Raw genomic sequence first — 24163 nt, 5'->3', positions numbered from 1 at the left:
GGAATGGTCTACCCGCAGTACTGGGGATGAGTCAGCACTGGGACCCAGTCAGCTGCTCCTCCAATTCTCCCCTCAAAGCCACCGTGCCAAATTCTCCCCAAGTGTCTCCAGTCCTCTCTGCCTTCCCTCTGCTTGAGCCCAGGGTAAGTGGTGGCCAAAATATTTTCGTATGTGATCCACTTAAGAGCTCTTTTTCTCCTGCTGTTTCTCTCCGGCTAGCAAGAAAGCCTGTGGCTTTTCGTTTTTCACAGCTGATACTATTTTACTTTCCACTCTGTCGCTGTAGGCTGGGAAGCCCAGCTGGGGGTTTAGACCCTGCCCTTCTCAGGGTGAATCCCCGGCTGCTGAGCTGTTTCTCAGTCCCTTCAGCAGCCACCCGTGTGAGCCCAGCCAGCCCTTCCGCGTCTCCGCACTCCCTACCGGTCACGTTGTGATGTAGCGGCCTTTTTTGTCTCTCCGTGGTTATAAGACTTCTTTCCAGCTAGTGTTCCGTTGGTTATTCCAGATGATTTCTCCAAAATTAAGTTGTAAATCCAGACTGGTCCTGGGAGGAGGTTAGTGTAGCTTCCACTTACTCCTCCGCCATCTTGGATCTCCGAGGACATTTCTAACACAACACACTTTCTGAAGTTCATAGGATTCCAGCCTTCTTCCCTAACTGAAATGCATTATGACAACATGCTTTGCACAGTTTGCCTGTTTTTAAACAGAAAGAATATATGAAAAGGAGTTGCTGCATTCTTATAGGCCACGGAGATTTGAATTATTTTTACTTTTTCTTTATGCTTCATGTAACTTTTTAAAAGTTATGTAAATAAACAAATAGTAGAGAGTAAAATCAGCTAGTATGGCCTTCAAGGTATGGGAGATGATTATATAGCCATAGAGACTGACTCCTAAGAGAAACCTTGCAAAAGGGATATCTCAGAGCCATACTTCACACAACAGGGCAGTAGTAATTTCATCTGGGCATGGAGTCTTGGCGATTGATTTTTCTCTTGAAGTCTGATCACCAAGTTGGTATTTATGTGCCTGATTAACTCTGAGTATGGGGATTCATTTTTCCAAACTTAATATTCTTATCTGTACATAAAGACTTTAGGCCTGATGGTTCAAAGCCAGTTTAAGCACTGGAAATATAGGTAGTTTAAATTAACATCCTCTGCTTGTGTTGCAAAATACATTCTGAATTTTGAAGACAGTGAGAAAAAATACATAAAATATATCTAATTCTATTGTATTAATTATATGCTGACAGTATTTTGGGGTATTTTAGTTTAAATAAAATATATTATTAAAATTAGTTTTCTTTTTTTCTTTTTTCTTTTTATACTGAACACCAGGAAAATGTAAAATTACACATGTGGCTCACACTAAATATCTATGAACAACACTAGTTTAGACTGAAAATGTATAAAATCAAATTCTAGCTTTACCATTTCTTGAGGTAAATTACATAACACAAATCCCAAATTTTCCATTGACCTTGGCAAATTATTATACCTCTCTGTGCCTCAAGTTTTCTCATCAGTAAAATGAATCATGCAAGCTACTTTAACAGTTTTTGTGAAAATCAAAAAAGTTAATAAGTACAAAGAACAACACTCATTACATTATAAATACCATATAAATATTATTCTTACCTCTAAGTTTTTTAATTTTATTGAAAGAAGAACAATACTTCACAGGATAAAGTTAGATTCCAATGGAATAATGTTTTAAAGTTAATTTATGAATCAAAAAAGACTAGGTAATTTACAAATCATAATAACTAGGTAAATTTTATTACCAGTGTTTTCTTCTAGGACTTTTAAGGTGTCACAGCTTATGTTTAAGTATTTTATCCATTTTGAGTTTGTGCTGCTGTATGATGTAAGTTGGTGGTCTAGTTTCTTTCTTTCTTTTCTTTTTTTTTTTTTGCCTGTCCAGATCTCCCAAATCCATTAGTTGAAGAGATTACCTTTACTTCATTTTATTCTCCTATTGTCTTTGTCAAATATTAATTGACCATAGAGACATAGGTTTATTTCTGGGCTCTATTCTGTTCCATTTATATATGTGTCTGTTCTTATGCCGGTACCAGACTGTTTTTGATTCAAGTATGATCCCTTGTACTTTGTTCTTTCTCAAGATTGCTGAAGCTATTTAGGGTCATTTTTGTGTCTATATAAATTTTTGAAATGTTTGTTCTAGATATGTGAAATATGTCCTTGGTATGTTAATAGAGACTGTGTTGAATCTGTAGATTGCTTTCAGTAGTATGGAATTTTAATATTACTTCTTCCATTCCAAAACCCAGTGTATGCTTCCATTTATTTGTATCTTCCTTAATTTTTTCTTTCGTGTTCTGTTGTTTTCTGACTACAGGACTTTACCGTCTTGGTTAAGTTTATTCGTAGGTATTTAATTTTTCTTGTTGCTATAGTAAATGGAATTTTTTTTCTTAGTATCTATTTCAGGTATTTCATTGTTGATGCACATAAGTGCCTCTATTTCTGAATATTGACTTTGTATCCCACTATTTTGCCAAATTCACTTATTAGGTCAAGTAGTTTTTTTGGTGGAGCCTATAGAGTTTTCTATGTATGCTATAATGTCATCTGCAAATTATTACAGTTTTACTTCCTCTTTTCCAATTTGTATGCCTTTTATTTCTTTTTCTTGTCTGTTTGCTGTGGCTTGAACTTCCAATACTATATTGAATAAAAGTTGTGAAAAGAGACATCCTTGTCTTGTTCCTGATCTTAAGGGGAAAGCTTTTAGTTTTTGCTCATTGAGTATAATGTTGGCTCTAGGTTTCTCATATACGGCCTTTATTATGTTGAGGTATGCTCCCCTATATTCCCACTTTGCAGAGCCGTTTTATCATAAATGGGTGCTGGATTTTATCAAATGCTTTTTCTGCATCTATTGATATGATCATGTGACATTTGTCTTTCATTTGTTTATGTGGTGTACTCCATTTATTGATTTTTGAGTATTATACCATCCTTGCATCCCTGGAATGAATCCCACTTGATCATGGTGTGTGACCATTTTAATGTATTGCTGGATCCAGTTTGCCAATATTTTGCTGAGGATTATAGTGTCTATATTCTTTAGCAATATTGGCCTATAGTTTTCTTTCTTTGTTGTGTCTTGACTTGGTTCTGGAATTAGGATAATACTGGCCTCATAAAAAAGTTCGGGAGTCTTCCCTCTTCTGGAATTTTTTGAAATAGTTTGAGAAGTATGAGTTAGATCTTCCTGAAATGTTTGGTAAATTTTGCCTGTGAAGTGGTCTGGTCCAGGGCTTTTGTATGTTCACACTTTTTTATTACTGCTTCCACATTTCTAGTTGTTATAGGTCTCTTTAGACTTTCTGCTTCTTGATTCAAATTTGGAAGATTATGTGATTCCAGAAATGTTTCCATTATACCCAGTTGTCAAATTTCTTAGTATAGAGTTGTTTAAAGTAATTTCTTACATTCTTTTGTATTTCTGTGTTATCAGTTGTGATTTCTCCTCTTTTGTTTCTTTTTTTTTAATTTTATTTTTTTGTTATTCAATTACAGTTGTCCGATTTTTCCCCCATTGCTCCCCCCTCCCAGCCCATCCCTACTCCCACAATTATATCCCTCCCTGTTCTCCATGTCCATGAGTCATTCATATACGTTCCTTGACTAGACCCTTCCCTTACTTATCCCCCGTCTCTCCCTCCCCCCTACCCCCTACTGACTACTATTCTAGACTATGCCTATTTAGTTCATTTGTGTTGCTCTCTAATTTCCTGTATTGGGTGATATCATATGGTATTTTGCTTTCTTTGCCTAGCTTATTTCACTAAGCATAATTCTCTCTAGTTCCATCCATGTTGTCGCAAATGGCAGGAGCTCCTTCTTTCTTTCTGCTACATAGTATTCCATTGTGTAGATGTACCCCAGTTTTTTGATCCACTCATCTACAGATGGGCACTTAGGCTGTTTCCAGCACTTAGCTATTGTAAGCAGGGCTGCTATGAACATAGGGGTGCATAAGTTTTTTTAAATTAAGGTTTTAGGATTTTTCGGGTATAATCCTAGCAATGGAATCACTGGTTCAAATGGCAGTTCCATTTTTAATCTTTTGAGGTAATTCCATACTGCTTTCCATAGTGGCTGCACCAGTCTGCGTTCCCACCAACAGTGCAGTAGGGTTCCCGTTTCTCCACATCCTCGCTAGCATTTGTTGTTTGTTGATTTGTTGATGATGGCCATTCTGACAGGTGTAAGGTGGTATCTCATTGTGGTTTTTACTTGCATCTCTCTGATGGCCAATGATGTTGAGCATTTTTCCATGTGCCTATGAACCTCCTGTATGTCCTCTTCAGAGAAGTGTTTGTTCAGGTCCTTTGCCCATTTTTTAATTGGGTTGTTTTTCTTGATGTTGAGTCATATAAGCTCTTTATATATTTTGGAGATCAGTCCCCTGTCTGTGATGTCATTGGCAAATATGTTTTCCCATATGGTTGGTTTCCTTTTCATCTTGCTGATGTTTTCTTTTGCTGAGCAGAAACTCTTTAGTTTGATGTAGTCCCATTTGTTTATTTTTTCCTTTATTTCTCTTGCTTTAGGAGATGTATCCGTGAAGATATTGTTACGTGTGATATCTGAAATTTTCCTGCCTATGTTTTCTTCTAGGACTTTTATAGTATCACGGCTTACATTTAAGTCTTTAATCCATCTTGAGTTTATTCTCGTGTGTGGTGTAAGTTGGTGGTCTAGTTTCATTTTTTTGCAGGTCCCTATCCAGTTCTCCCAGCACCATTTGTTAAAGAGGCTCTTCTCACTCCATTTTATGTTCCTTCCTCCTTTATCAAAGATTAGTTGAACATAAAGGCCTGGGTTTTTTTCTGGGCTTTCAATTCTGTTCCACTGATCTATATTTCTGTTCTTATGCCAGTACCAGACTGTTTTGATCACAGTGGCTTTGTAGTATTGTTTGATGTCTGGTATCGTGATTCCTCCTGCTGTGTTCTTTTGTTTCAAGATTGCTTTTGCTATTTGGGGTCTTTTTTGGTTCCATATGAATTTTTGGAGCATTTGTTCTAGGTCAGTGAAATATGTCATTGGTATTTTAATAGGGATTGCATTGAATTTGTAAATTGCTTTGCGTAGTATGGCCATTTTGATGATGTTGATTCTTCCCATCCAAGAACATGGCATTTGCCTCCATTTATTTGTATCTTCCTTAATTTCTTTCTTCAATGTTGCATAATTTTCAGTGTACAGGTCTTTTATCTCTTTGGTTAAGTTTATTCCTAGGTACTTCATTTTTCTTGTTGTTATAGTAAATGGTATTTTCTTTTTTGCTTCTGTCTCTGATATTTTATTGTTGGCGTACAGAAATGCCTTAGATTTCTGTATATTTATTTTGTACCCTGCTATTTTGCCAAATTCACTTATTATATCAAGTAGTCTTTTTGTGGATTTTATAGGGTTTTCTAGGTATACTATCATGTCATCTGCAAATAGTGATAACTTTACTTCTTCTTTCCCAATTTGGATGCCGTTTATTTCTTTGTATTGTCTGATTGCTGTGGCTAGGATTTCCAACACTATGTTGAATAGAAGTGGGGAGAGTGGACAGCCTTGTCTAGTTCCTGATTCCAGGGGGAATGCTTTCAGTTTTTGTCCATTGAGTATGATGTTGGCTTCAGGCTTCTCATATCTAGCCTTAATTATGTTAAGGTATGCTCCCTCTATTCCCATTTTGCTGAGTGTTTACAACATAAATGGGTGTTGTACTTTATCAAATGCTTTTTCTGCAGCTATAGATATGATCATGTGATTTTAGTCTTTCATTTTGTTTAGGTGATGTATTATATTTATTGATTTGCAAATATTAAACCATCCTTGCATCCCTGGGATGAATCCCACCTGATCCATGGTGTATGATCTTTTTGATGCATTGTTGGATCCTGTTTGCCAAACTTTTATTGAGGATTTTTGCATCTATGTTCATCAGTGATATTGGCGTGTAGTTTTCTTTCTTTGCTGTGTCTTGACCTGGTTTTGGGATTAGGGTAATACTGGCTTCATAGAAAGAGTTTGGGGTTTTTCCCTCTTCTTGGATTTTTTGGAATAATTTGAGGATGGTAGGAGTTAGTTCTTCCCTAAATGTTTTGTAAAATTCGCCTGTGAAGCCATCCGGTCCAGGACTTTTGTCTGCAGGGAGATTTTTGATTACTGTTTCAACTCCCTTCTTTGTTATTGGTCTGTTGAGACTTTCTACTTCTTCTTGATTCAGTTTTTGAAGGTTATATGTTTCTAGAAATCTGTCCATTTCTACTAGGTTGTCAAATTTCTTGCCATATAGTTGCTTGTAGTAATTTCTTATAATTGTTTGTATTTCTGAGATATCAGTCGTGATTTCTCCTCTTTCATTTCTGATTTTGTTTATCTGGGTCTTCTCTCTTTTTTTCTTAATGAGCCTGGCTAGAGGCTTGTCAATTTTGTTTATTTTTTCAAAGAACCAGCTCCTAGTTTTGTTGATTTTTTCGATTGTTCGTTTCGTTTCTATGTCGTTTAATTCTGCTTTGATCTTGGTTATTTCCTTTCTTCTTTTTGCCCTAGGCTTTGTTTGTTGTTGCTGTTCTAGTTCTTGTAGCTTTATGGCTAGGTTTTTTATTTGAGATTCTTCTAGTCTTTTCAGATATGCCTGTATTGCTATGAACTTCCCTCTTAGGACTGCTTTTGCTGTGTCCCATAGGTTTTGGGCTGTTGTGTGTTCATTGTCATTAGTTTCTAGAAATTTCTTCTTTTTTTTTTTTTTCCCCTCAGAAGCTATTTTATTTTATTTTTTATTTTTATTTTTTTTAATTTTTTTATTTTGGTTTTTCAATTACAGTTGTCCCCTTTTCCCCCAATTTCTCTCCCCCACCCTCTAGAAATTTCTTGATTTCCTCTTTGATGTCATTGTTAACCCATTCGTTATTTAAGAGCGTGTTATTCATTCTCCATGAGTTTGGGTGTCTTTGATTTTTTTTCCCTGAGGTTGATTTTTAGTTTCAAGGCACTGTAGTCTGAAAAGATGCTTGATATAATTTCAATTTTCTTGAATTTGTTGAGGCTTGTTTTGTGTCCTATTTTGTGGTCTATCTTTGAAAATGTCCCATGTGCCTTTGAAAAGAATGTATATTTTTCTTCTTTGGGGTGAAAAGTTCTATATATATCAGTTAAGTCCATGTGGTTTAGTGTGTTGTTCAATGCCTGTATATCCTTGGTGTTTCTTTGCTTGGATGATCTGTCTATTGTTGATAATGGAGTGTGTTGTTGTTAATATCCTTCTTGTGGTCTTCTAGTATTTGCTTTATGTATTTGGGTGCTCCTATGTTGGGTGCATATATGTTTATCAGTGTTATATCTTCTTGATGATTAGTTCCTTTAAGTATTATGAAATGTCCTTCTCTGTCTCTTTTTATTGCCCTTGCTTTGAAATCCATTTTGTCTGATATGAGGACTGCTACCCCAGCTTTTTTTTCAGGTCCATTTGCTTGGAATATTTTTTTATATCCCTTTACTTTCAGTCTATGTAAATCTTTTGTTTTGATGTGCGTTTCTTGTAGACAGCAAATATGTGGGTCCTGTTTTCTTATCCATTCCGTTACCCTATGTCTTTTAATGGAAGCATTTAATCCATTTACATTTAAGGTTATTATTGACATGTATTTATTCATTTCCATTTTGTATCTCTGTTTCTCTACTCTTTTTTGTTTTTTCTCTTCCTTTTTCTTAGAATATTCCCTTTAGCATCTCTTGCAATGCTGGTTTTGTGGAGATGTATTCTTTTAGTCTTCCTTTGTCTGGGAAACTCCTTATTTCACCTTCTATTTTGAATGAGAGCCTTGCTGGGTAGAGTATTCTTGGCTGTAGGCTTTTGTTTTTCATTGCTTGAAATATTTTTGACCATTCCCTTCTGGTTTGTAATGTTTCTGTTGAGAAATCGGTCGATAGCCTTATTGGAGCTCCCTTGTAAGTTATTTGCTGCTTTTCTCTTGCTGCTTTTAGGGTTCTCTCTTTGTCTTGGAATATTGCCTTTTTAACTATTATGTGCCTTGGAGTGGGTTTTGGGGGGTTCCTCTTGATTGGAACTCTCAGTGCTTTTTGGACTTGCATAACTTTTTCTCTCATCAGGTTCGGAAAATTTTCTGTCACTATTTCTCCTATCAGTTTTTCAATTCCATGCTCCTTTTCTTCTCCCTCTCTTATTCCTATGATCCTGATATTATTTTTTTTAATGCTATCCTGTAATTCCCTTACATCTTGTTCATATTTTTTCAATCTTTTTTTCATTTTGCTGTATCATTTGAGAATTATTACCTACATTATCCTCTAACTCACTAATCCGATCCCCTGCTTCGTTTAATCTGCTTTTGACTGATTCTACTGTGTTTTTCAGTTCAGAGATTGCATTCTTCATTTCTTCCTGGTTCTTGTTGATAGTTTCTATGTCTTGTTTTATGCTGGTGTAGTTCTCTGCAAGTTCCCTGTAATTTTCTTGGAACTGTTGGTAACTTCCTTGGAGGTTGTCATAGTTGTTTTTGAGGTTTTCGAGCATATTGAGCTTCTTCATCACCATAGTTTTGAATTCCATGTCTGACATTTGGGCTATGTCTATTCCATCTACCTCTCTTTCTGGGGATTCCTCTTTTCTTTTCATTGAGAGGTTGTTTCTGCATCTTACTATGTTGGATTCTTCTTGTTTGTTTTTGTTATTTGGATTTGTCTGCTTTGCCTTCCCACCTTTGTGGTATGAGATTCTTTATGGTAGATCTGGGGGTTTCAGTGGTGCAGTCTCTTTGATCTCCTGAGCCTGATGTTCTTGGGGTACCTTTTATATGGTTTGTTTATGCTGTCTCGTTATATTTCAGATTTTTTTTGTTAAGATCTTCCTTCTGGCTTGTTGATTGAAAGTCACTCTATCCACTTTATCTCGAATTCTTTTGTGGAAATGTCCGTTTTAGCCTTGGTGTGTCGCCTTCTTTTTCTGCGTCCACTGCTAGTCTAGTATGGCAGTTCAGAGGTTCTTGTTTCTTGCAGCAATGGTGTGCGCCTGCGGTTGCCACAATGGTGCGTGCCCACGGTTACCGGCACGGCACTCTCCCTTGCTGCCCGCCGGAGCCAGTTGAGGTGTCCTTGCGCGCGAGCCCCTGCACGGGCGGGGCTGCTTGAGAGTTTGCCCCGTGGTTGGTGGCTATTGTTGCCGGGCCGAGGTGGTTCCGCGTTCTCGCCGAGGTGTCCTTGCGCGCGAGCCCCTGCACGGGCGGGGCGGCCGAGAGCTTGCCCCACGATTGGCGCCTATTGTCCCCGGGCTGAGGTGTTTTCTGGCTTGCGTGCCCATGGCCTTCGTCCCGCTGAGCCGAGCTCCTGGAGTTGGTCTCTCACCTCTTAGGGCAGGGACGTGGACACTTGTGCTCAGTGGAAGTGAGTGTCTGTGAGTCGCTGCTGCCCGCTGTTCTGGTGCCGCAGTCGCCCGCCTTCCCTCAACCATCTGGGCGGGCACGAAGAGAGCCTGAGCTAGTGGTCTGCTTTCCGGCCTGGGGCCCGGCGCCCACTGGAGCTGGCTAGGGGTGTCTGCGCACGGTCCTCTGCGTGTTCAGTGGGCCCTCCCTGTGCCCGTTGGGTCACTGATCTTATGTCCATTGGGGAGTGTCCGAGGGACGCCTGGACTCACGGCCCTGCGCACCTGAGCCAGTGAGTGAGAGCACTTCTCTATGCGCGCCCCCGCGATCCAAGGGTAGGGTTGGGGAGTGGATGAGCGCACCACTGCGCCTGCGCTCCTCAAGAATGGCCTACCACCCCCAAATTTTCCTCCCCTCTCCACTGTCCACTAGAGAAAAATATAAAGGAGAATTATGTTCTCACTTACCCGGCAGCACGCTGTCTCCTGTCCTTCAGCACCAATGCCACTTGGTCGAGTCCCGTCTCTGCCAGCAGGCAGAGATCCGCTCTCCTCCCAACTCCTCTCCTGGGTAGCCTGTGGTCACCAAAAAGCCTTTGTGTACTTACAGCCGCAGCTCGGGCAGCCGCCCCAGTCAGGAATCCCGTTTCGTCCCCTTTTCCTCCACTATCCTCATTAAACAGGTTGTTCCCAGATGGTTTTTCTCTAATCCAGCAGTGCCTTGGCTCGACTCCTGCCAGTGTCCAGCTGCTCACTGAGATGTTCTGACTGCAATTAGCCCAAACTGCAAATGGGTCTCAGGAGTCTGAAACCGCAGCCTCTCCTCACTCCTCCGCCATCTTCTCCTCTCTCCTCTTTTGTTTCTGATTTTATTTGTTTGAGTCTTCTCTCTCTCTCTCTCTCTCTCTTTATGAGTCTGGTTAAGTGCTCATCAATTTTGTTTATCTTTTCAAAGAACCAGGAGGCAGTAAAATTTCAAATATCCCACACAGCAATATTTTTGCCAATATATCTCATAGGGCAAGGGAAATAAAAGAAAGAATAAATAAATGGGACTACATCAAATTAAAAACTTCTTTACAGCTAAAGAAAACATCAGCAAAATGAATAGGGAACCAGTCATATGGGAAACCATTTGCCAATGATACCTCAGACAAGGGTTTGATCTCCAAAACATATAAAGAATCATATGACTCAACACCAGAGACAAACAATCCAATTAAAAAACAGGCAAAGGACCTGAACAGACAATTCTCCAAGGAGACACACAGAGGGCCCCTAGGCATATTAAAGGGTGCTCAACATCACTGGCCATCAGAGAGATACAAATAAAAACCACAATGAGATACCATCTCACACTCCTCAGAATGGTCATTAACAAATCAACAAAGTGCTGGTGAGGATGTGGAGAAAAGGGAAACCTAGTGCACTGTTGACAGGAATGCAGACTGTTGCAGTCACTATGGAAAACAGTATGGAATTGTGAGATATGCTCACAATAAATACACTGGAACATAGGACTTTAGCAGTAACTGAGGCAGTTGTTTATTCATAGATCTGCAGCTCCAGGCACAGCCAAATCAAAGGTGCATGCTGACAAAATGCAGCAGACTGTTTTTATCCTAACTCAACTAAACCACCCCCCTTCTCCCCTCACCCTCCTTCTCGTTCTCCGTTTTTTCATGCTGGATGCCCCAGAGTTACAATCTAATGCCATTAGCTAAATTAACTGAGGGTGATAATTAACTAAGAATGATCTGGTTATAGGTCTATCTCCAGTTCTTCTTTGAAATTTTCCTAACTTGTTTGCTGAGCTGTCTAGCTACATTTTCCCATTTCTCTGTGTTTGATGATGAATATTTCCCCCTTTTAATCTCAGAGGTATTTGTGCTGAGCTGTGTAATGCCAGTTCCTGATTTTTAAGTGTGCTAATACTAGAGATCTCCTAATTCAAGATTACATTTGTTCTTTACTGCTAATTATTTTCTACTAGTTTGAGAATCACCAGTTTCTCTGCCCCTTATAGAACTCCCTCTGAAAAATAAAAATGGAACTTCCCTTTGATCCAGTGATTCCACTGCTGGGATTATACCCTAAGAATCCTGAAACACCAGTTCAAAAGGACGTTTGCACCCCTATATTCATAGCACAATTATCTATAATAGCCAAGTTCTGGAAATAGCCTAAGTGCCCATTAGTAGATGAGTGGGTCAAAAAAAATGGTACATTTACACAGTGGAATACTACACATCAGTAAGAAAGAAGGAACTCCTCCTACCTTTTGAGAGAGCATGGATGGAGCTGGAGAGTATTATGCTAATTGAAATAAGCCAGGTGGTGAAAGACAACTATCATATGATCTCACCTGCAATAAGAACATAGTGAACAAAACAAACAAAAAAGAAAAATAGAATCAGAGACATGAAAACAAGGAACAGACTGAGAGCAACCAGGGAAGAATGGGGAGGGTAATAAGGGGTGGAAGAAGGGGAAGGGTCTAGTCAAGTAACAGTTATAAATGACCCATGGACATAGACAACAGGGTGGTATTGACAATGGAGGCAGTATATGGGTGGGGCAGGGGAGAACAATTGAGGAAATTTGGAACAACTGTAATAGAACAATTTTAAAAACTGTTTTAAGTAGCTCTTAAAACCAATGAATATATGCAACCCTGATGGACATTACAAAATTTAACATCTTCCAATGTAAATGAGTTTAGCCCTTTTAAAAATTGATTTGAGAGAGAGAGAGAAATTGATTTGTTGTTCCACTTATTTATCCATTCACTGGTTGGTTCTTATATGTGCCCTGACCAGAGATGGCACCCTCAAACTTGCCATATCAGGACAGTGCTTTAACCATCTGAGGGGTGAGCTATCTGACCAGGTAAGTTTATCTTTTATACTCACAATAGGTTGGTTTACTGTGCATATTGTTATACACCTTCGCAAATTGCGTTCAGAATGATCTTTTAGTGAATGTTCAAAAAGTTGAGGATTGATGCTCACCTCACTCTCAAAGTTGTATGTATACTAACCATTTAAGTTGCTCTTTTAATAATTTTTTAGCTAATAAACAATAGAAATTTACTTCTAACAATTATGTGGGCTGGAAGATGGAGGTCAGGGTGCCAGCATGGTTATGTAAGGGCCCTCTTTCAGATTTCAAACTTTCTGTTGTATCCTCACTTTGATACTTTGACAGATTTTTAGTTGACTTGGGGCTTTCTACAACATATGGTACCTTAGAAGTATTGTAACACTGTGAGAAAAAGATTTCAGCCATAATATATAGTACTACAGTTCCTGAAGTAAAGAAAGAGATTTTTTAAATTTATTTTCAAAATACCTTACACACTTGAATATTTATTAGAAGAAATAGATGAAAAAGTAAAAAGCATTTAATTCTTAGTTACAATAATCATTATTCTAGGCACAATGGACACAAAGATAATTGACATAAATAGAAATCTTGCCCTTATGGAGCTATGCAGTATCAAAATTATTGAGAGAGCAAGTTAAATATCTAGCACCATGTATATAACCAAGGTTAGAGGATGATGTTGGCATGCATCAAAACTGAGATTTTTTAATTTTTTACTAAAGCATTATTCTAACATAGTATGAAAGATTCAGTCCATCTCTTCACCAGATGTCAATTTATATATGATCTTCTGCGGTACTAAGACTCATCGTGGAACCTCAGATTCTCATTTATTCAATGCCAGTTGATATTACAGAAGAACAGTGATGAAAAACTTACAGGGCCTGTCACAGGCCATGGTCAGGCATTTAAAAATAAGGAGGCATCCATTAAGAGGGTGAGAGAACCATGTGCTTTTGAAAGAGAAAAGGAGAAGGTCGTGTGGCTTGCGAGGAGGCTGAGAACTCCATGTGGGTTGAAAGAGAACCATGTGGTTCTGGATTAAGAGCTGAAGAACACTGCAACACAGGCAAAACCTCCTCAATCAGGCATAAATTGTTGAAAGCTTCTGGTAAAGCTGAACTGTACCTGGGAAGTAGGGAAATGGTATCTCTAACTTTTCTATTCTAAAACTAGCCTAGTTTGGTAGGGAGAGGCAGAACTATGTGCTTGTGGGTGTTTTAAAGAAAAGACATAACAGCAGAAATCTGCTATTAATCGAACTCTGTGTAACCTTTAAATAAACAATTCTTTTCCTTTTCACAAAACTCTGGTATTAAGAACTATGCTTTTTGGAAGCAGGCAATTGAGCCCCTCATAACCGAACAGCCCATGGGTTCTGCTTCAGTCAACTGGTGGGTTCAGTTTCATCGGCACAAAGAAAACAAACCACTTATAGACTGAATTCCAAGTAGGTTATATACAAAAATCCTATCTCTGCATGAGTTCTAGCCATTCAGCCAAGTGCTAAAAATTTATGTGCTTAATTCCCATTAGAATTTATAGGAATTAATAGTGTATAAATAAAAAAGAAAAAGAGAAAATCCTTCACAGGGAAGTGAAACTTGTATAGTCCTTTTACATATAAGGGCCTTTTAAAGTTAAGTTTGAGAACTGTTTAAGTTGTAAGATCGGGGGAGAAGGCGGACTAAGCATGGACTGACTGTGCTCAAAAGCTGGGAGTCTACACACTAAGTGGGATGTAGTCCCTGACTCAAAAGCATGCAGTTTTGAGTGCAGAAGGACCAATCTATATGAAAGGTTTTATATAATGCTAAACAGTACATATGAGACAGGATAGTAGGAAACTGGGAAAATCCTGGGTAAGTGGAATGGGAAACTGAGACAAAAAAAACTGAGACAGGAAAACTGAACAAAGCCAAACAGTTTGAGCAATTTACACTCAGCTGGTGAATTGCAAGATCTTATCTCCTCTAACCAAGGACACTTGAAAGCAAATGGTTTATAAATCTCCTCCCTAACCAAAGAACATGTAGCATCCCTGCCTGTAAACCACAGGCATCCTGAAGAGAGGAATGTTAATGCAAATAGAGAGATAATGCTGGAACAAAGGGAACCAGTTTGGAAAGAAGCTATGTGACTCCCCTGTCAGCTCCCCTTCCCAAAAGAAACAGCATGTCTACACATCTGTGCTTCCCCTAGGAACTTCTTCCTCCCAATTCCCATGTTTCTTCTATATAAACTTGCTTCTAAAAACTCAAGAGAAGACAGCCTGTTAGGCTACATAACCTGCCATCTTCTCAGATCATCAACCATCTGAATATAGCACTCATAAAGATTCAATTCCTGTCTCTGCTTATTGGTTCTGGTAGTGACAATCTGAATGCTGACTTTTCCAGTTTCACATACACCTGGATTTGAATACAGGACATACCTGATCTAGTGAATACCTAGTTGACAGAGAATTTTAATTTTATATGATGAAGTTGTTTTTAATTAACTTACTAGATTTACTTAGAAAGAAATGCAAAAGACCCATGGATCGCTTGGAAGAAAACTGTTATTAAATACATGGAACTTAAAAAGACCCACAATTCTCAAGGGACTTAACACAAGTAGAACAAAATGACAGCAATTCTAGACCTGTAGATCACAACCCTATATGTACTGGATGAGACACTATACTAACTAATACTGCCACAAATATCCACATTAAGAATTATCACAGGAGGACAAATTATTTACCTGGATGCTTAACAGCAGTCTATATCCCTCCAGCTTACCTAGGAACCTGTGAGGGGCAAATAAAAGTGACACTCAAACCAATAAGAAATGATTAGCAGCGAAAGAGAAATGTGGTAAGCAAGTTAATAAAACTTTCAAGAGGGGCTAGAGACACAGATGGTCACAGTTAAGAAATATTTATCGCCTGAGAAACAGTCAGAGTTAACCCAGAGTGTAAAGGACAGAATATTTATAACCTGGGAAAATGTGGTAAGCAAGTTAAGACAACTTTAAAGAGGAAATGAGGCTGGAGATATAAACAGTCAGAGTTAACAGAGTGTGAGGGACACCCATCATGGGAGATTTATCACCTGGGAACTATGCATGGTCAGCGAGTTAAAACTTATTCATGAGCTAATTGCTACCCTTAGTTGATTTAGTCAATTGCGTTAGATTGTAATTCCAGAGTATCCAGTAGGGAAAAACGGAGAGGAAGGGGAGGGGAAAGAAAGGGGCGTTAACTGTATTTACAATAAAAAGCAACCTGCTTTAAGCCCTGGTGTGCAACCTTTGTTAGGCTGCGACTGGACTTGCAAATCTGTGAATATACAAATGCCTCCTTTACTGCTTAAGTCCTGTGTCCCGGTATTTTATTGTGAGTATTTCTCACAATTTGGGGACTCATCCGGTATCCTCCACCCGTGTGCGGGAAGGGGCTCTGAGCCAAGGAGGGGAGTTGTATCCTACCCGTTCTTGGGTGGCCTGTTCGACCCAGGGCCCACCTGCCTCACAGTGTCGGAAAACAATCCAAGACTTCTTGTTGGGACAGCAGTGGATCAATGCAGGGGGGTGGGGGGGAAGCAAGCACCATGGCAACCAGGCAACTTCGTGCACAGGCCAACATAAGAAAATTGGACTTAAGTACTGCCTTGGTGGTTGGGCATCCTCTGAGGGTTGAGTGAATGTGTGTGGCTGAGACGTATCTCAAGATATGAAGCGAGTGTGAAGTCCTGCTCCACAGTTCCATTCTCCCACAAGGGAAATGGCCAGAGATAGACAAAGCGTCTTGGGCTGTGTGCAATGTCTCTGGTAAGAGGGTTGAGCACACAGGACTGTATACAAGAAACTTCCAGTAAGGGGCGTTGAGTATACAGGGCATGGGCTGGAATTCTCCACTTTAGGGGGATTGAGTTCACAGGGTCTGTGTTCAATAAATCTCCGGAAAGGAGGTTGAGAACATACCCCATTCAGCCACAAGAGTCAACTAAGGATGGGGAATAAAAATTCTAGGCCTAGGGAAATTAAGTGGAGCCAAGGAAGGCCCCATGGACATTCTGCTCAATAGTCTATTAGGGAGAATGTACAGGGTGTGGACAACAAACTTCTAGTTCGGGGAGGTGGGGGGGTGGGGGGGGCGGGGAGTTGAGTTCACAGGCTGTGGGCAACAAATTTCCAGTATGGGAGGTTGAGCTCACGGCGGGGTTAATGTGGAGAAGATACCCAGACCCAGAATAAGGAGAAACAGAAAATCGTAAAATATTGTTGTCTCCTTTGGCCAAAAGAACCCAGTAAAGGGCAATCTGTTTTCTGGCCTAATATCTGAGTAATTAGGCATCAGCTTTTAAGGAAGAGAGGGAATATGCTCTCTGCTGATCACCATCTACCAGCAGATCCGCAGGTCTCTTCCCTGTAAAAGAAAAAGAAGATAAATCCTGGTACCATCTGTCCTGTCTCCCACCACCACCTTATAGCCCTGGCCAGCTGGTGCCCAACTGGGTAGAGACACCTGGATGGACAGTACAGATGGATCAGGCTGGGAACACCTAACAGGTGCTCAACCAGCAGGGCACTGGCAGAAATTTACTCTAAATTAAGAAAGGAATTAAAGCAATACAAACAGGACCTTGAGAATTTCCCCCCAAAATGGCTTGCAGCATTTACTTCCACTCCAGATAACTTCTAGCAATTCAACTTGCATCTGAATACTCCCTGCTAGAGCTGCAAGGAGGGGCAATTTTAGGTTTGCTAGCCAAGCAGCCATTTAATCCCCTAAAAAGCTACTAGGTCCTGAGAACAATAGGATAATTAACTTGCTACAGGTTACAGAAAAAGCAGGATGTCAGCCTCTCCTACACAGAGAGGAGGGAAAAAAAAGTGACCCTTTTAAAACTCAGGCCAGTTATCTTCAAACTGTGGTACAAGCAGCAGTGGTAGCAGCTTGGCTGCCAATTGACACCATCTCTAGGGCTGTAACTGGAGGGGCCTCAACCTCCTCACTGCTTCAGCAAGGGGGAGGGGGACATGCCTGTATCTTAAGAGTGTTGTTACACATGGATGGAATTAATGTCCATTCTAGACATCCTCTTTAGTGGGGAAGGAAGAGGAATAATCAGATGGGTTGCTATAAGAATACGGAAAAGCAAGCATCCTCCTGATCAGGAAATTGTACTGGCCAAACAAAAGTTTCCCAATATAGTTCCTTAATGGGATTATAGTAGGCCAGAGAATAGGGCCCAGAGGAGAGACTTTAGTAATCTCTTTGTTAGGGGAATCAAGAAGTCAATTCCACTGAACACAGAATATCTCCAAGGCATTCAAAATACAGCAAGAAAGAGATAAAACTTCATCAGCATTCCTACAGAAGCTCAGGGTCCAGATGAGAAGGTATTCTGGTCTAGATCCAGAAAATGCTGTAGGGCAGGGACTCTTAAAAGTCACCTTTGTAACAAAGGCTGACCAAACATTTGTAAAGAAAAATTGCAAAAGGTAAATAAATGGGCCAGATAGAACAATTGAAAAACTCCTCAGGAAAGCTCAAAGGTGTAGGTTAGAAAAGAGGAGAAGCAAAAACTTCAAAAAGCTGCAAAATATTTCTGCATATCTAGAAACTTTTAGCTGCCAAATACTGAGTTTGAGTATAGTCCTTAACAGTGTGGAAAAGAACAAGGACTGGAAGCATGTTATGGTTAAATATAAAACAGTAAAAGGTATTTAAAAAATCTGTAAATTTTGCAGAAGGTCTGTGGAAAATAATAATAATAAAAAGGAAACAGTTATGGAAGTTTTAAACCTGGGAAAAGAAAACCTCAGCTGTGTGTGTGCTGATTTCATAAAAGTGTATTTTGGTCTGTTCTGTTGTGGAATTCTTTATCTCTTTATATCTGTTTTTGACCAATAAGACCTAGGAAAGATAACCTGTAAACCAGTCAAGGAGAATTCCTTTTGAAACCCAGGGCCCAGGAAGGGTCACTCAGAGCTGATGAGCATTCCAGCCTGAGGAAGTGAACATGTCTCTGTCAAGGGCACATCTCTCTAGGAGGCCAGTGGACCTACTGGAGAGAGAAGTCCTAGCTAGCTGTATTTTGAATGATTGCTCTGTTTATGCTCTGAAAGAAAAAATTGAAGTTTCCCAGGAAAAGTTAAAACAACATAAAAATAAAAAGGTAAATGAAGACAAATATAAGGCATGAAAATAAAAAAGTTTATGAGAGGTATGTAAAAGTTAAAAGTTTTGAAAAAAATTGTATGGTTTTAGTAATGGAAAATACAATGCATAGAAATGCAGTTGTTTTTTTTTTTTTTTTTTTTGTTGTTGTTGTTTTTTTTGAGCAGCAAAGCGAGGCGTTTATTCATGAGTCTGCAGAGTCGGGTGCACCGCCAGCCAGGAGCATGTTTGTGCAAAGTAGACGAAGTAAACTGGTTTTATAATAATGAGATTAGCTTCCTCTCCCTAACGCGATTAGCTCCCTCTCCCCTCTCCTTCTCCCCAGTTTCTCCATTACTGGTTAATCCAGGTTCACAATCTAACACGATTAGCTACTTAACTCAGGGTGTGATTAATTAAGGGTAATCTAGTTTATAGGTCTCTCTCCAACTTATTTGCACAGTTATCTAGCTAAATCTTCCCATTTCTCTGTGTTTGGTGATGACAATCTTCCTCCTTTTATATCCCAGAGATATGTGTGAGGAGCTGCGGAATGTCATTTCCTTGCATCTTTTCCATGATTCATCTGTTAATTATCTCCTACTGGTTTGAGAGTCACTGGCTTGTTTTTTTATCCCTAACATCTTTGACTCAGGATGTCTTCTATATCCATATTTTCTTTCTATCTCTGAAGCGCTTCTGTGTGTGGGGTCTTTGACTTTCTCGTGTATGTAGTGTTCCTATATGTATGTATGTATTAAATTTGGTTATTTTCTCCTGCTAATCTTTCTCATGTCTATTTGATTATTAGACCAGCCAGAAGAATCTTGAGGGTAGAGGAAAGTTTATTCCTCCCCCACAAATACATACTTATTTTCATCCCTGTTGAACTGTTACAGAGTGTGGGTCTCCAAAAATCCCGAGAGCCTGTGGGTTGGGGGATGGGGAAAAGGGAACAACTTCTTTTTTTCTTTTTTTGACTTGAGCTAGTTTTTTTTTTGTTTTTGTTTTTTAATTTATTTTTATTTTTATTTTTTTGATGATAAAACATAGAATGCTGTTACATATTTATTCTTTTATTGTTAAATACAAATGAAATGCCAAATGCCCGCAACTGTGATATCTTCAAGTTAAATCCTAAGAATGAATTATGGCACAGTGAAAAGATTTATATAAAAAAATCTGTGCACCATTAGTATATGGACATTCAATAAATACAATAAGACAAACTGATGACTGAGAGCCACATATCCATGAAGTGCATATTTACAATTTATTGTTAGAACAGATAATGCCTGTGAGTGATTATCAAACAGTCAAGTATATTTATTTATTTTTTTTAAGTTTTAATTTTTGGTTATTCAATTACAGTTGTCCCATTTTTCCCCCATTGCTCCCCGATCCCAGCCCATCACTTCTCCCACAATTATATCCCTCCCCGTTGTCCATGTCCATGAGTCATTCATATACGTTCCTTGACTAGACCCTTCCCTTACTCATCCCCCTTCTCTCCCTCCCCCCTCCCCCCTACTGACTACTATTCTAGTCTTTGCCTATTTAGTTCGTTTGTTTGTGTTACTCTTTAGTTTCCTGTATTGGGTGATATTATATGGTATTTTGCTTTCTTTGCCTGGCTTATTTCACTAAGCATAATTCTCTCTAATTCCATCCATGTTGTCGCAAATGGCAGGAGTTCCTTCTTTCTTTCTGCTACATAGTATTCCATTGTGTAGATGTACCACAGTTTTTTGATCCACTCATCTACAGATGGGCACTTAGGCTGTTTCCAGCACTTAGCTATTGTAAACAGTGCTTCTATGAACATAGGGGTGCATAAGTTCTTTTCAATTGGTGTTTCAAGATTCTTTGGGTATAACCCTAGTAATGGAGTCACTGGTTCAAAAGGCAGTTCCATTTTTAATCTTTTGAGGTAATTCCATACTGTTCTCCATAGTGGCTGCACCAGTCTGCATTCCCAACAACAGTGCAGTAGGGTTCTCGTTTCTCCACATCCTCGCCAGCACTTGTTGTTTGTTGATTTGTTGATGATGGCCATTCTGACTGGTGTAAAATGGTATCTCATTGTGGTTTTTACTTGCAGCTCCCTGATGGCTAATAATGTTGAGCATTTTTTCATGTGTCTATGGACCTTCTGTATGTCTTCTTCGGAGAAGTGTTTGTTCAGGTCCTTTGCCCATTTTTTAATTGGGTTGTTTGTTTTCTTGATGTTGAGTCGTATCAGCTCTTTATATATTATGGAGATCAGTCCCCTGTCTGTGATGTCATTGGCAAATATGTTTTCCCATATGGTTGGTTTCCTTTTCATCTTGCTGATCTTTTCTTTTGATGAGCAGAAACTCTTTAGTTTGATGTAATCCCATTTGTTTATTTTTTCCTTTATTTCTCTTACTTTAGGAGATGTATCCGTGAAGAAATTGTTAGGTGAGATATCTGATATTTTCTTGCCTATGTTTTCCTCTAGGACTTCTATGGTGTCACGGCTTACATTTAAGTCTTTGATCCATCTAGAGTTTATTCTCATGTGTGGTGTAAGTTGGTGGTCTAGTTTCATTTTTTTGCAGGTCCCTATCCAGTTCTCCCAGCACCATTTGTTAAAGAGGCTCTTCTCACTCCATTTTATGTTCCTTCCTCCTTTATCAAATATTAGTTGACCATAGAGGCCTGGGTTTATTTCTGGACTCTCTATTCTGTTCCACTGATCTATATGTCTGTTCTTATGCCAGTACCAGACTGTTTTGATCACAGTGGCTTTGTAGTATTGTTTGATATCTGGTGTTGTGATTCCTCCTGCTGTGTTCTTCTGTCTCAAGATTGCTTTTGCTATTCGGGGTCTTTTTTGGTTCCATATTAATTAATGGAGTATTTGTTCTAGGTCAGTGAAATATGTCATTGGTATTTTAATAGGGACTGCATTGAATCTGTAAATTGCTTTGGGTAGTATGGCCATTTTAATGATGTTCATTCTTCCCATCCAAGAACATGGTATTTGCTTCCATTTATTTGTATTTTCCTTAATCTCTTTCTTCAATGTTATGTAATTTTCAGAGTACAGGCCTTTTATCTCTTTGGTTAAGTTTACTCCTAGGTACTTTATTTTTCTTGTTGCTATAGTAAATGGTATTTTATTTTTTGTCTGTGTCTCTGCTATTTTATTGTTGGTGTACAGAAATGCCTTAGATTTCTGTATATTTATTTTGTACCCTGCTATTTTGCCAAATTCACTTATTATATCAAGTAGTCTTTTAGTGGAGTTTATAGGATTTTCTAGGTGTACTATCATGTCATCTGCATATAATGAAAGTTTTACTTCCTCTTTCCCAATTTGGATGCCTTTTATTTCTTTGTCTCTGTCTGATTGCTGTGGCTAGGACTTCCAACACTATGTTGAAAAGGAGTGGAGAGAGTGAGTGGACAACCTTGTCTAGTTCCTGATTTCAGGGGAAATGCTTTCAGTTTTTGTCCATTGAGTATGATGTTGGCCTCAGGCTTCTCGTATATAGCCTTAATTATGTTAAGGTATGCTCCCTCTATTCCCATTTTGCTGAGTGTTTTCATCATAAATGGGTGTTGTACTTTATCAAATGCTTTTTCTGCATCTACTGATACGATCATGTGATTTTTGTCTTTCATTTTGTTTACGTGATGTATTATATTTATTGATTTGCGAATATTAAACCATCTTTGCATCCCTGAAATGAAGCCCACTTTATCATGATGTATGATCTTTTTGATGTATTGCTGGATCCTGTTTGCCAATATTTTATTGAGGAGTTTAGCATCTATGTTCATCAGTGATATTGGCCTGTAGTTTTCTTTCTTTGTTGTGTCTTGACCTGGTTTGGGGATTAGGATAATACAGGCTTCATAGAAAGAGTTTGCAATTTTTCCCTCTTCTTGGATTTTTCGGAACAGTTTGAGGAGGATAGGAGTTAGTTCTTCCCTGAATGTTTTGTAGAATTCGCCTGTGAAGCCATCCGGTCCAGGGCTTTTGTGTGCAGGGAGATTTTTGATTACTGTTTCAATTTCCTTCTTTATTATTGGTCTGTTGAGACTTTCCACTTCTTCTTGATTCAGTTTTGGAAGGTTGTATGTTTCTAGAAATTTGCCCATTTGTTCTAGATTGTCAAATTTCTTGCCATACAGTTGTCTGCAGTAATTTCTAACTATCATTTGTATTTCTGAGATATCAGTCGTGATTTCTCCTCTTTCATTTCTGATTTTGTTTATTTGTGTCTTCTCTCTGTTTTTCTTGATTAGACTGGCTAGAGGCTTGTCGATTTCGTTTATTTTTTCAAAGAACCAGCTCCTGATTTTCTTGATCTTTTGGATTGTTTGTTTAGTCTCTATGTCATTTAGTTCTGCTCTGATCTTGATGATTTCGTTCCTTCTTCTTGCCCTAGGCTTTGTTTGTTGTTGTTGTTCTAGTTCTTGTAGCTTTATGATTAGGTTTTTTAGTTGAGATTCTTCTAGGCTTTTCACATATGCCTGTATTGCTATGAACTTCCCTCTCAGGACTGCTTTTGCTGTGTCCCACAGGCTTTGGGCTGTTGTGTGTTCATTATCATTAGTTTCTAGAAACTTCTTGATATCTTCTTTGATGTCATTGTTAACCCATTCATTATTTAATAGCATGTTATTCAATCTCCATGAGTTTGGGTGTCTTTGATTTTTTTCCCTGAGGTTGAATTCTAGTTTCAAGGAATTGTGATCTGAAAAGATGCTTGATATGATTTCAATTTTCTTGAGTTTATTGAGGCTTGTTTTGTGACCTATCATGTGGTCTATCTTTGAAAATGTCCCATGTGCATTCGAAAAGAATGTATATTATGTTTCTCTGGGGAGAAAGTTCTATATATATAAGTTAGATCCATGTGGTTTAGTGTGTTGTTCAATGCCTGTATATCCTTGGTGTTTCTTTGCTTTGATGATCTGTCTATTGTTGATAATGGAGTGTTCAAGTCCCCTACTATGAGTGTGTTGTTGTTGATATCCTTTTTGTGGTCTTCTAGTATTTGCTTTATGTATTTGGGTGCTCCTATGTTGGGTGCATATATGTTTATCAATGTCATATCTTCTTGATGGATTTTTCCTTTAAGTATTATGAAATGTCCTTTGTCTCTTTTTATTGCCCTTGCTTTGAAATCCATTTTGTCTGATATGAGGACTGCTATCCCGGCTTTTTTTTCCGGTCCGTTTGCTTGGAATATTTTTTTATATCCCTTTACTTTCAGTCTGTATAAATCTTTTGTTTTCAGGTATGTTTCTTGCAGACAGCAAATATGTGGGTCCTGTTTTCTTATCCATTCCGTTACCCTATTTCTTTTAATTGGAGCATTTAATCCATTTACATTCAAGGTTATTATTGACGTGTATTTATTCATTGCCCTTTGTACCTCTGTTCCTCTCCTCTCTTGTTCTTTTCTTCTTTTTTCTTAGAACACTCCCTTTAGCATTTCTTGCAATGCTGGTTTGGTGGAGATGTAATCTTTCAGTCTTCCTTTGTCTGAGAAACTCCTTATTTCACCTTCTATTTTGAATGAGAGCCTTGCTGGGTAGAGTATTCTTGGTTGTAGGCCTTTGTTTTTCATTGCTTGAAATATTTTTGACCATTCCCTTCTGGCTTGTAATGTTTCTGTTGAGAAATCAGTTGATATCGGAGCTCCCTTGTATGTTATTTGCTGTTTTTCT

At 38.7% G+C, this 24163-nt stretch overlaps 1 long non-coding RNA gene across 2 annotated transcripts in view; it reads right to left on the bottom strand.

Moving 5' to 3' along the window:
* Positions 1–10009, bottom strand: part of LOC150001871 (uncharacterized) — a 48532-nt gene extending 38523 nt beyond the window's left edge. For both annotated transcript variants that reach the window (XR_016513062.1, XR_016513064.1), the window contains exon 1: positions 9889–10009. This is a non-coding gene — a long non-coding RNA (uncharacterized LOC150001871). The remainder of the gene's footprint in view (positions 1–9888) is intronic.
* Positions 10010–24163: the final 14154 nt, after the last annotated feature.

The sequence above is a fragment of the Furipterus horrens genome, unplaced genomic scaffold (genome assembly GCF_987537825.1).
Source record: "Furipterus horrens unplaced genomic scaffold, mFurHor1.1.pri manual_scaffold_9, whole genome shotgun sequence".
NCBI classification, from domain to species: Eukaryota; Metazoa; Chordata; class Mammalia; order Chiroptera; family Furipteridae; genus Furipterus; species Furipterus horrens.
The sequence above is the reverse complement of the archived record's forward strand: the minus strand, read 5'-3'. Positions and strand labels throughout refer to the sequence as shown.